General features: G+C 45.9%; 1 protein-coding gene across 4 annotated transcripts in view; it reads left to right on the top strand.

The window, feature by feature from the left end:
• The window catches only part of adcy7 (adenylate cyclase 7), a 50,760-nt gene continuing 39,164 nt past the window's right edge, over positions 1-11,596 (top strand). For 2 of the 4 annotated variants that reach the window (XM_062549873.1, XM_062549870.1), the window contains exon 1: positions 1-146. The gene's annotated coding sequence lies outside the window, so the exon portion shown is untranslated. Of the gene's footprint in view, positions 147-7,530; positions 7,672-9,399; positions 9,471-11,596 lie in introns of those variants that run through there. The other 2 variants (XM_062549871.1, XM_062549872.1) reach the window with 2 other exon arrangements.

Here is an 11,596-nt window from a genome sequence, read left to right as displayed (position 1 = left end):
CAAAGCGGGGCCAGAACATGTTGCGAGTGGGACTGAAGAGGCAAACAGATCACTAGTGTAAGATAAACCAGGCTAACAGAGTTCCTAGAAGATCAACATTCGTTTAGCGGAATTTAACGCCAGCTTCTGTGCCCGGACTCTGCTGGGTAAGTTTGTATCCCTGTGAGGATGGGTAGGCTACTTTTAACATGCGTTGCCCCCAAAATCCAGGCTACCTGTTGAACAGATAGAGCGGTGAAATGTTGGTTGGTTAGACGAAATAGACAGTGGTAGGCTAGTTTCAGCGAAGAAACGATAACCACCTGAGCGGATCTGCTGTTTATTTTGATATTGTAACAAGTCCACACAAATGGTCACGTATGTGTTAAGATAGCTTGGACCACAACCGTTATTAATGTCGATATTAAGTTTACCACTAGCCTATATTTTTGTTTAAAAACAGAGATGCTATATTCTAATTTGAATTTCGTCAGAAATACCAACAGCCTACCTGTCCTGTCGCATGGGCAATTGCCTTGAACAAAACAGGCTATTTCTAACCCTCGGTTTATTCTACCAAAACGCGAAGAAGGTTGAGCCCACATTCTTTTTTCTTTCTTTATTCATTGTTTCCGATATTAGACTTGCTTCCGATTTTGTTAGCATATCAACTTTGTTAAAATAAGGATGAGTTTTGGGCTCGTATTTTTTTTGCAGAAAAAAATAGGGTAGCTACATCAAAAGGCTATCCGAGCAATGGAGACTTATAGATTAGTCTTCAGTTGCGTGCAACAAGCTCACCAAATGCCTTCTGAAATGCAGCAGGACATTTGCATCAGCATGGATGGATGGCTTCCCTCTATTTTCCCCCCAGACCATCAGTACAGACACTCTTGTGTGTGTGTAGTGTATTTCCTCAGTTTGCTTGCCTAATGGAATGGCTTTGCTGTGATGAATGCACTCGTATTAGGATGTGAATGAGTGTTATGAATCGCATTAGCCTACTCTATTGCGCTATAACGTGGGTGGGTGGGAGGGATAGAAACTTTTGCAACTAATTTTGTATCCAAATGATGGCCCTCTTATAGCGCAGGTAGGCCAGCCTACAGGTGAACTATTTGGTAAGTCGATAACAGCCTACTTTAATACTTATAGGGCCGAGATTCTAGATGAGACCTTCATTGCAAATTTCCTTTAGTGAAGTAGGACTATGACTATCTTCTAGTCTAGGAGAGGTACAGGTGCATTGCACCAGGTAATTGAAGAGACCACACTCCTTAGGTCATCTTAGTATGATGCTGCACAGTCATGCCACCTAGGCCGTCAGTATTGTAGAGTATTAGAGTATTGTATTGTAAAACAGACAACTCTGGAATTGGTGTTTTTCAAATCTCACGGTAACCTTGTCATTGGTCAATGTCAATTGGTCAATGTCAATGACAGTTGTCAATGTCATTGGTCCACACTTATTGCCCAGCATTTGTCTGGACGCCCTTTTGTCTTGTGTGGAAGGACAGCCTCGACCCTCTTCCCATGTGGCGACACCAGCAGCACAGCACAATGCTTTTACAATGCAAAACACAGCTGACACAATGTTCACATGTTCATCTTTACAAAGAGCATGTTTTGGCATGTGACATGATGATCTGTGATTGCACATTATGCTCTGAGCTGGTGGTTGGACTCTTGCAGTTATGGGAAGATTGCTGTCGTTATTATGTGTCATAATTGTGGAGGCAATCTTATTGATTTTACAGTTTGGTGAATCTAGACAGAGGTTCACTGTTTAGTTTGGCAGTTGCTGTGGAATTGCCAAAGACTCTGTTTGTACCCCTGAATGTCTGTTGTGTGTCTTTTCGTGTAGAACCAGAAAATGAGGCTAATGTGATACAAATTGGTTTGTGGTCACTCCCCGTGCCTACAATGGTGCGATGCACATCTCTGATTTGTTCCAAAAGTGACAACCTAATACACAGAGAGCCCTAATACACACCGTGTTGAGAACACTGACTGGAATAAGGTGGAAAAACCAACGACATTTTTAACAGTTGACTCAGCCTTGCTGAGGGAAAAGGAAGACACGTCCCAGTGTCTGCAACCGAAGTAAAAAATCTTTCCAAGTTAAGCCAGATGGATCACATAACAAAGGAGATCGCTGACTCGACTTGACATCTTAAAATCTGTGCCGCTGGTGCCACGGTTTACGGAGACCCCGGTCGGAACAGGCCATTTCGTCCAGAGCAAACCAGGGTGTGGGGATTCCCCTCTCTCTCTCTCTCCAGGCCAGACCAGATGATACATACATTACATACATTTTTCCAGCATCCTGCTTGGAGCCCTACCACCTCCGCAGCACCCTCCAGCTTTTCTGTCCGATAGATAGACCCTTATCTCCGGAGCCTGAGCTCAAATCCCCGCCCCTGCAGCTGCTTTGGTCCCCGGGAGTTCACACAGTCCTGGACCTCTCCTGCCCTTATCATGCTTGTAGGAAAGGCGGGTCTCGGCCATGTTTAAACTGCCCGTCTGGTCCAGATATGCTCGCGCAGATAGCTGAGGGAATGGGGTGCGATGTGGAGAGGTGGTGTGTGTGTGTGTGTGTGTGTGTGTGGGGTGGGGGGGGGGGGGGGGTTCTGTTTTTCAAACCTTGCGTCTCCTTTGGCCCCGTGTTAAAGACTTCCTTCCTCCCACTCCAGCGAGAGTGGAGTCCTGGATCGTTCACTGGTCTTCCCTAAAGAGGAATGTTGCTTACTTCTAGACAGTTTTCAGTTTTTGAACGCCTCCCCTGCTCAACCATAGCTTCTTGTTGATACTTATACTTGTTGATGACTGGTGTAACACACTGGTAACTAAGGTGTATGTAGTCTTAACAGGTGCTTAATGTCAAGCTTTTTGAATATGGCAAAAATCATAATCAGTCATTTTGGTCAATATTGAGATTGAAATGATTTAACACGATTACCCGTGCAGTGTTTCCATTCGTTTTTTTTTCCCCTCCCTCAGCGGCTGTGCAGTTGTGTGTGGCTGGACATGAGCCTGCGAGGTTGGACTCTCTGTGTTTTGATTAATGTGCAGTGGATTTTTGAGTCCAGTGAAGGGTGCTGCTGGATTAAGTGCCCTTACTTTCTAATCCTCTGACAATGCAGAGAAGCATGTGACACGACGCATCATGTGCTGTGTCCTGACTGTCGAGGCTCCCCACACACTGGCATCGGCTCTCTTCTGGTTTCCTTTCTCTTTTCTTTCGGTGACCTCTCTCTCTCTCTCTCTCTCTCTCACACACAGACACAGACACAGACACAGACACAGACACAGACACAGACACAGACACAGACACAGACACAGACACAGACACAGACACAGACACAGACACAGACACACACACACACACACACACACACACACACACACACATTCTCTTTCTTGTTTTTGCTCTCTCTGACTGACTGTCTCTCTTTCTGCCCGTCTCTGAGGTCCATGCGTAGGCTAACTGGGGGTTTAAAAACACAGATCTTGACAGATCTCATTTATTCAGAGTGCACGGAGTCCACAGCCTAATGTTTCAAAGAGACATTAGGGCCTAAATAACTGAAATGATCATGCTTCATATGCTTCAGTCAATTCACACTATCAAATGTCCAGTAAAAGGCAGCCTGATTTTATTCAAAGGCAGGTCTGTGCCCTTATGCCCTATGTATGAATCATGGATGGCTAGACATCATACAGTGTTGTTAGGTACTTTTGAGAAGTACAACGGTGAAGGGTCCTTTTGCTATTGATGGGCAAGGCACAGTTGGCACGTTTGATCAGTCTTTTGTCTTGCGTTGCTTATGCAATCTGTTTTGAATGTATCTCATGGCAAGCCCTTATCGCTGGACTTAACTAATAGAGGACAGGGCTCGGAGCTCTCAGGGTGGAGCTGAGGTCACCTTTTTTGGGTGAAGTCTTCGCCAAACCCTCCCGGATTTCCTCCCTCATTGTTTTGTGGTGGATGTGGGGAGTCTCCGACAAAAAGAAAAGGAATTGGGGGGGTAACTGTCAGTCAGATGCTCATCATGGGTGACAATGCACATGCTGATACACAATGGCAGACAATGTTGGCAGACGCACAGCTCAGGAGACCCTCTGAGACCGCTGCACATTGAATGAGTTAATGAGTCATATTCAAAATTAAGAGACCGCTGCAACTCATTCGATTGTCACTCAGCAACCGTATGGATGACATCAGAAAAAAACGTGCTGTGGTCTGTACATACTGTCCACTCCTCTTCATCAGGACTTCACACTGTGGCGATGGAGTAGTTCAGTGGTTGACATTCACACTATTCATTTGTTTCAGCCTGTGTATAGGTCAAACAGGCAGGAATGGAGCTCGCTCACAAAAAGTATAATCCAAAAAACCGAGAGTTCACATTAAAAAAGTGATTTATTGGCCCACCATGCTTATAAGAAAGACCTAAAGTGCAAATGTAGCGCAAACGTTTCGGGTGACCCCGGATGTCGCTTTTTGTGAGCGAGCTCCATTCCTGTTTTTTGATATAGTATTTGCTAGGAGCCTACGCACCTATAAGGACAACAGACACTTTTACAGGCACAGATCCTCTCTTTGAAAATTACTGAGCCTGTGTATAGGTAGCACAGCATAGGTGTTTAGCTTCTGTACGACGTTCTAAACCAGCGTTTCAGTTTGTTATGTTCACCCTTGTTCCTACTGCACTTGGTAGTGCTGCACTTAGTCCTGCTGCACTGTTTGCTTGTCATGATTTTAGCCTGCACCACAACAGCCATAGAATGCGCTAGAAACAGAGCGGAAGTTGCCACAGTATTTTTATATCTGGGTAGTCAAGTCCCACATCATCAAGGCTCACTTTCGTGTCTGTCTTACAGCACATTCTCTTTCCATTTGTGATGGTGGTTTTAAATGTGACTAAATGTGATTAATATAGCACCTGAGCTGGTGTAATTTGGTGATATTTGGTGGTAGTTTATTTAAAGACTAAGAAGGAACATGTGGTGCTAGCGTCAACTGCTAAACGCTCCTATGCACTGTCCCAAGCACGTGGTAGTATTTCACTGTGATATACTGACACAGTTCAAATAAAACAGGACACAAATTTATTTCCTCAGCTCTGCTCTGTTCTCGGTGCAGCGAACAGCTTGCTGGCTTGGAGCACTTGCACTCTAACAAATGCACAGCTCAGATGGCTAATTTCACTCTGTTTATTTAATGTCCCGCTCCACCGGTGCTGATGACAGCCTCAGTCTCTCAGCAGCATGAGAGAGACACAGACGAGCCCTTCACTGTGTGTGTGTGTGTGTGTGTGTGTGTGTGTGTGTGTGTGTGTGTGTGTGTGTGTGTGTGTGTGTGTGTGTGTGTGTGTGTGTGTGTGTGTGTGTGTGTGTGTGTGTGTGTGTGTGTGTGTGTGTGTGTGTGTGTGTGGACAGTGGAGAAGGCTTCGGCCGTTTCTCCGGGGCTGCTGATATATTAGCGGCTGCTGAGAGCTGTGATCTCTGCCTGTCTATTGGCCAGATGTCTGTCCACTTCTATGGGCTTTTTGTCTCGTCTTGGACTGCCGGACCAGAAGGTCTGCATGTGAAGTGATGAGACTGAGCTCAAGAGGGGGGATGTGAAGGTCAGGTGTGTGGACAAAATGACCCCTGAGAAATGCTTTTAAAGAGCCTAATGTTTTAGCTGTCAGTACAGCAACTGTCAGCTATCTGCTGCTACACATAGTTAGGAGATCTTAAGTAAACATTTTGAGCAACAGGTGGTCTGGAAAAGAATCTGTTCACAAGGGCATCAAAAGGTTCCAAATGTTGTCTTCTGTCTGTGGGTGTAATATTACAAACGATTTTGTATACGCCTGCATTGTCCCTTCAGTAGTCCTCTTTGCAGTGTAGGATATACAAAATCTGTATGAATATAAGCCTGTGTATAAAAACACTTGAGGTTTGTTTCCAGAAGAGGCTTTGGCAGTGAGTGAGTATGTGGAGGCTGTTCTCTCCTCTCCTCTCCTCTCTTCTCCTCATGTGATGAAGTGAGGAAGGCTGGACTGCAGTTTTCTGTGTTCGAGTGAGAGAGTTGTTATGTAAGGCGGCTTACATGCCTTTACATATTTTAAATGGAGGATTTGTCTTTTGACCCTTATGACTTTATTTTTTTTTTTTTTTCAAATTGTCCTGAGAGCTGAAGTCTAATCAGAGGAATGGTAGCTTTCGGGGAGTGTCCAAGTCACGGACGATAGAACACGGGTTGAACTTGTTTAGAGGACAAATTTCATGGACGTTTGTCTAAAGATTAACACAGGCTTTTGCATATATTGAAATAACATGTGTATCATTAACATCAAACTCCTTTCATTCTTGTTTTATAGAGAGATGTTTGTGTGTGTGTGGGGGGGGGGGGGGGGGGGGGTGCCATGAGGGAATAGAGAAGCATTAGCATATCTGTGAAAGCTCTCACTGGGGGCATAGGTGACAACCTGAACCTGTGTAGTAGAATAAACTCTTGTATACTTTACATTATTGCGTCATGTTTCTGTAGGCATGTCATTTGTTTTGTTCTGCCACATTATCTCATGTGTGCCAGAGGAATTTACTACACTTGTGTGGCGTTTCCAAAGGGGGTGATGACCTTCTACAGCAGTGCATAGCTGTTGCAGTCACACATTCCCATGGGAATGCTGCAAATAGTAAAGGTCTCCGGGAACTGTACTGTGTTGCGTCTTCTAAACACTAGATACAAGATTAAACGAGGGACGAGGAAAATAACAGGACATTTTACCATTCCCCATTACGTCGTTATTCCTTCAGCCAGCTTCATTTGATTATTTCCGTCCATTTTGGCAAAACGGCGAATCTCTCTCTGAATCTCTCACATGCCGATGAATGGTCTTCATTCCATGCATGTGGCACCATTGTTCTTCTGCAGTGGCTTTCAGGTGTGAGCTTGGAGTAGATTGGTGCATTGGTGATGTGCCGATCTGGTGCTCCACAGTACTCAGACCCTCGGCTGCAGAAGAGGCTCTTCACTTTATTGTGCGATTAATTGTTCTATTTCCAAGGTGCCATCCCCCTCCCACGGTCTTTTGTGGAAACCAATTGCCAGAATGTACCATTGCACGACGAGGCGAAAATCGCTTCTCTCCAGTCCGGTTGCACACATTCCACAACACACACACACACACACACACACACACGCACACAAAACTGGCACTCTCACACACACATTGTGCACTGAGAAATGGTATGTGCACTCGATGTGAATCTGATTTACGAATTTGTTTGTGTTCTGTTTGTCTGTGGAAGCCATAGAATGTATGAGTGTATGGTTCTACCATATGACTTTGTGTGTGTGTGTATGCGTGTTTTGTGCGAATCGGAGTAAGTATTCTTTGTCTCACTTTTTATGGCAGTTTTTTTTGTGTGTTTTGCAGTGCGAGGGCGTTGTGTAATGTCTGACAGCGCCCCAACTGGATAAGTGGTGTTGAGGATGTGAAGTGAACCTTGCTTTTTTTGTTTCCTTCCGAACCTTGCTGCTTTCGCTAGTCTACACTCCATGGCTTCCCCAACAAGGAGTGCTGTATGCGTTTGCTCGAACAAGGGATGCAGACACTTTTAGAGCTGTGTATGCAACGTCTTTCCTTCCAAATGGACATTAAGAGGCGAGTCTATTAGGAATCGGCAGTCATGATGGTGAGTATTGTCATGTGATTTCGCTCTGTTATCTTAATAACACTACTTAGAGTCTGTCTATTCAGGGCCCCCTTTATGGCATTGTGTTCTAGTGCATCTCGGGCTCTTGGATGATGTGAATGTGCAGTAGCTCTGTAGCGCATAAGAGGCTCTTGGTCATATAGTGCAAGACGGGCACATCTTCATGTTTATTTCAGTCATGCCCCATTTCTGCTAATGGAACCATATTTTATGGTGATGGGCGTTTTATTGGGTTAAGGTTTTAGTGGTTGGTGAAACACTAAGGTGGATAATGGAGGGGAGAGTGGAGGAAACGTTATCCTGACTCTCCGGTGTCTTGGGATCGCTGGCTCCACTGGGTTCTGCTGTAGGCAGTGCTACTGATGTTGCAGGGAATTTGGAGGATTACATGCGTCGGGTGAAGTGTGTGTGTGCGTGTGTGTGTGTGTGTGTGTGTGTGTTTGTGTGTGTGTGTGTGTGTCTCTCTGTGTGTGTGTGTGTGTGTGTGTGTGTGTGCGTGCGCACGCCTCTCCAGCTGGGCTGTGTCCTTGGTGCCTTGTAGAGCCATAGAGCTTTCTTTTGAACACAAGTCTTCAGTACCTCCATTGCTGCTGTAGTATTTGGTTTAAAATGGATTCAATCCACCCTTTTGTTATTGATGATGATGGGAATAGAATGGAAACATAACTGTGTGATCCATGGTTTTGTGCTTTGGTGCTCTGATGGTCGTCTAATTTGACAGTACAGCACAAAATTGAAATTATGTGGTGTAGTGGTAAACGACACAAGGCTTGGAATGTTTTTTTTTGTGGTTCCCATTCACCGGTCATTTTGCTCTGGGTAAGACGGGGCAGACCTTTCTGTGCAAACCAATGCTTTTGTCTGTTTTATTTTAGAATGTGGCTTGCAGTGACAGACAATATAATATGCAATGTCCAGTCAAAAGGAGAATGAATTATTTTTCCTTCTCCACAGTCAGTCATTGTGAAAATCAGAAAAAAAAAAGTTTTTTTTTTTACTCTTAAGAGTTGCCCTAGCAGTGTTGCTAAGGAAATGAGTCACAGTTGTCAAGGAAATGGACTGGTTTGTGGTTAGCTTGAGTAGATCTGTCACAGTCCAAGGTTGACTTTGATGCAAAGATACACAGACTGTGGTGGTAATGTTTGTCTCGAGTGAAAAACAGTCATCATCTCATAAACGTCTTTTTGATTTTTATGTGAGTTTGAAATGAATGGCCTCGTTGCACAACTCACAAGGCACACTTTCAGATGGAACAGTCTCTTAAAGAAACTAGCATCAAACGCACAATGTATATCATGGACTCTCTTAAAAGCGTATCCAAAGATTTACTCTTGTTGCAGTGCTCATTTGATGTGACTTTTCCCTCTTCCCTCTTCCCATTGTTTGAAAGAAAGAAAGAGCAAGGTGTGTATTATTAGCACACATTTTAAGACACACACCACTCTGTGTGTTTGTGTAATCTGTTCCCTTCTGGTAAGGCGGGTACACTGCTAGGCTCCGGCATCTCTGGCTCAACTCCAGACGTAGACAAGCTCAAGTCTAGACTTGCTCGGCTGAGTGATGCAAGCGCTTGTGGCGTTAGGCTTGTCCGAACCCTTTCATTGCGGGGCGTGAGGTGTTCAGTTAGAAAAAAGGTGTGTTTGCTGACGTGGGCTGATGTCATGTGCGGGCCGAGAGCACAGTTCTCCTGCCGTTGTTGTTGTCGGAGGAGGAGGCTGCGGCGCGAGGTTCCTCGGCGCACAGGATGTTGTAAATGTTGGGATTTTGGGAGCTACGAGGTGAGTCGGAACACTTGTTGGCATCCACAGGCTTCCGGCTGGCTGAGACTGTGCTGTGCCGACGCACAGGGACGTGCTTATGAGTGTGCGCCCCTCTGGTAATGTGTACATAAGGGAGCAAGACGGGGAGAGAGGGTGTGTGTGTGTGTGTGTGGGGTGGGGGGTGGGGGGGAGGAGTTGGTTCGGGTCAGGGAGTCCGGCGTATACTGTACCTCAAGACTCATGGCTTGTCTGTCTAATCTCATAAACACAGCTTGGAGCGTCAGGTGTCTACGTGATGCGGTGTGCTACCATGTGTCTCCTCAGTTCCTAGAGGAACTGAAACTGCATGCTGAACAGAGGGAAAGCAAGAGAGAGAGCAAGAAAGGATTATGGGGGGAGAAATTGACAAGTATCCTCCATAGGCAGATGATAGTCCTCTATGCACTCTCCTTCTCTCTCTGTTTTTCTCTCTCTCTCTCTCTCTCTCCCTCTCCCTCTCTCTCCCTCTCTCTCTCTCTCTCTCTGAAGCTCTCTCTTGTGCTGATGTCCTCACCTGCACAGTTGCTGTGTGTGGGAGAGAGAGTGTCCCTCTCAGTCCAGTGGAGCCCCGGACACAGAGGGGCTCTTTGTGATGGGGAACTGTGATGGATGGAGCAGCACAGCTCCATTTTGGCTAATGATCAACGGCAGCCCAGCGTCGGAGCTCAGGACCTGGGGTCCGCTGTTTGTGTACAGCAGGGGGATGTGTCTGTGAAAAGAGCCATTTATCTTGTTGGGAACTAAATAAATTGTGCTTCCTCTTTCTAGACCAAAAGACACAAAGTCCGTTTCTGTTTGACATGGCTTTTAAGATATGTTTTATGTTGATCCTGCCTGCGTGTCTTTGTAGTTGTGTAGCACCTGTGTTGAGCAAGGAAGTGGTGCCTTGGAGATTACTGTGGTCTGGGAGCCAACTTGAAAAGGAGATCCAGGTACCACTAATGGATCTCCCTATCCGTTAGCCATTCCTCCTGACCTCTCCCCTCTTTTTCACTCTTTCACTGGTTCCTTTTCTCTTTCTTTTTCTCTTCTCTGTCTTTCTGTAACAGAGACTACTCACAGGCTGTGACGGTAATGGAAATAGACTGACATTAGATTCAATGGCAGTAAGACGGTCTGACCCACACTCATTGGTCTGAGCTTTAGTTTTTTTTTTTTTTTTTTTTAAAGACCCTGTTGCATAATGCCTTTTGTAGAGGATACAGTAGGTATCTCTCTCTTTCTTTCTCTCTCACTCTCTCTTTGCCTATCTGTACTGTTATCTTTCTCATAGGGTACTCTTACTCCTTCTGAAATCTTACGTTTCTTTCCAGTAGAAAATGTACTCAATAAATAACAATAAGGTGCAAATCAGTCTTATAATCGGGTGTACTTGTTAAGGGATATGCTTACAGTATATCTCTCACTAATTGACATGTCTAACCAGCATGTCTGCCCAGCCTCTCTCAAGGGCACCCACCCCCCCCCCCCCCCCCCTTCCTCCCCCCATCTTACCCCAGGGGGCAACCAGGACAAGGGGGCTGTTCTGACTACTGGCTCCTTTGCCGTGACACAAAAGACACTCAGGAGTGGTGCCGCCGGCTCCCTCCAGACATTCCTGGCCGGGCGGTGGTGAGACTTGAGCCATTTTGGTTGCATTCCATGGCGCGCTGCAGCGGATGCTGGGGCGGCAAGCTCGGGAGAGCGGTGTAACCTTAGCCCCTGCGCAGATTTTCAGGGGGCTAAAGCCAGACAAGGGGCGCTTTCACAGAGCAGGGCAGGAGAGCTAGTGAACGGAAAGACAGACAGACCCAAGACCCAAGTGGAGCTCCGCTCTGCTCTCTCTGCAGCGTTTTTCGAGCGAGAGAGAGAGAGAGCTCGCAAAACAACAAGGACCAGCTAATTAGGCTCCGAAAGGAGGAAGGGATCAATACCTGTAATGCGGGGTGATGAGATTGAGATTGAAAGAGGCGGTCATTAGCTGAGAGAAGACCCATGCAGATCCAATGTGGAAATAATGGGTGAGTCACCTTAAAATTGACCATCTTGATAATAAGCCCTTAATGGCACAAGGTGCACCGTTGTCTGGCTGGGTGCTGTTATGCCATCAGGGCTTCCAGCCTCTC

This window comes from Sardina pilchardus, chromosome 11, assembly GCF_963854185.1.
Source record: "Sardina pilchardus chromosome 11, fSarPil1.1, whole genome shotgun sequence".
Classification (NCBI taxonomy): Eukaryota; Metazoa; Chordata; class Actinopteri; order Clupeiformes; family Clupeidae; genus Sardina; species Sardina pilchardus.
Note: the sequence above shows the minus strand (reverse complement) of the source record. Positions and strands in the feature narration are given on the sequence as shown.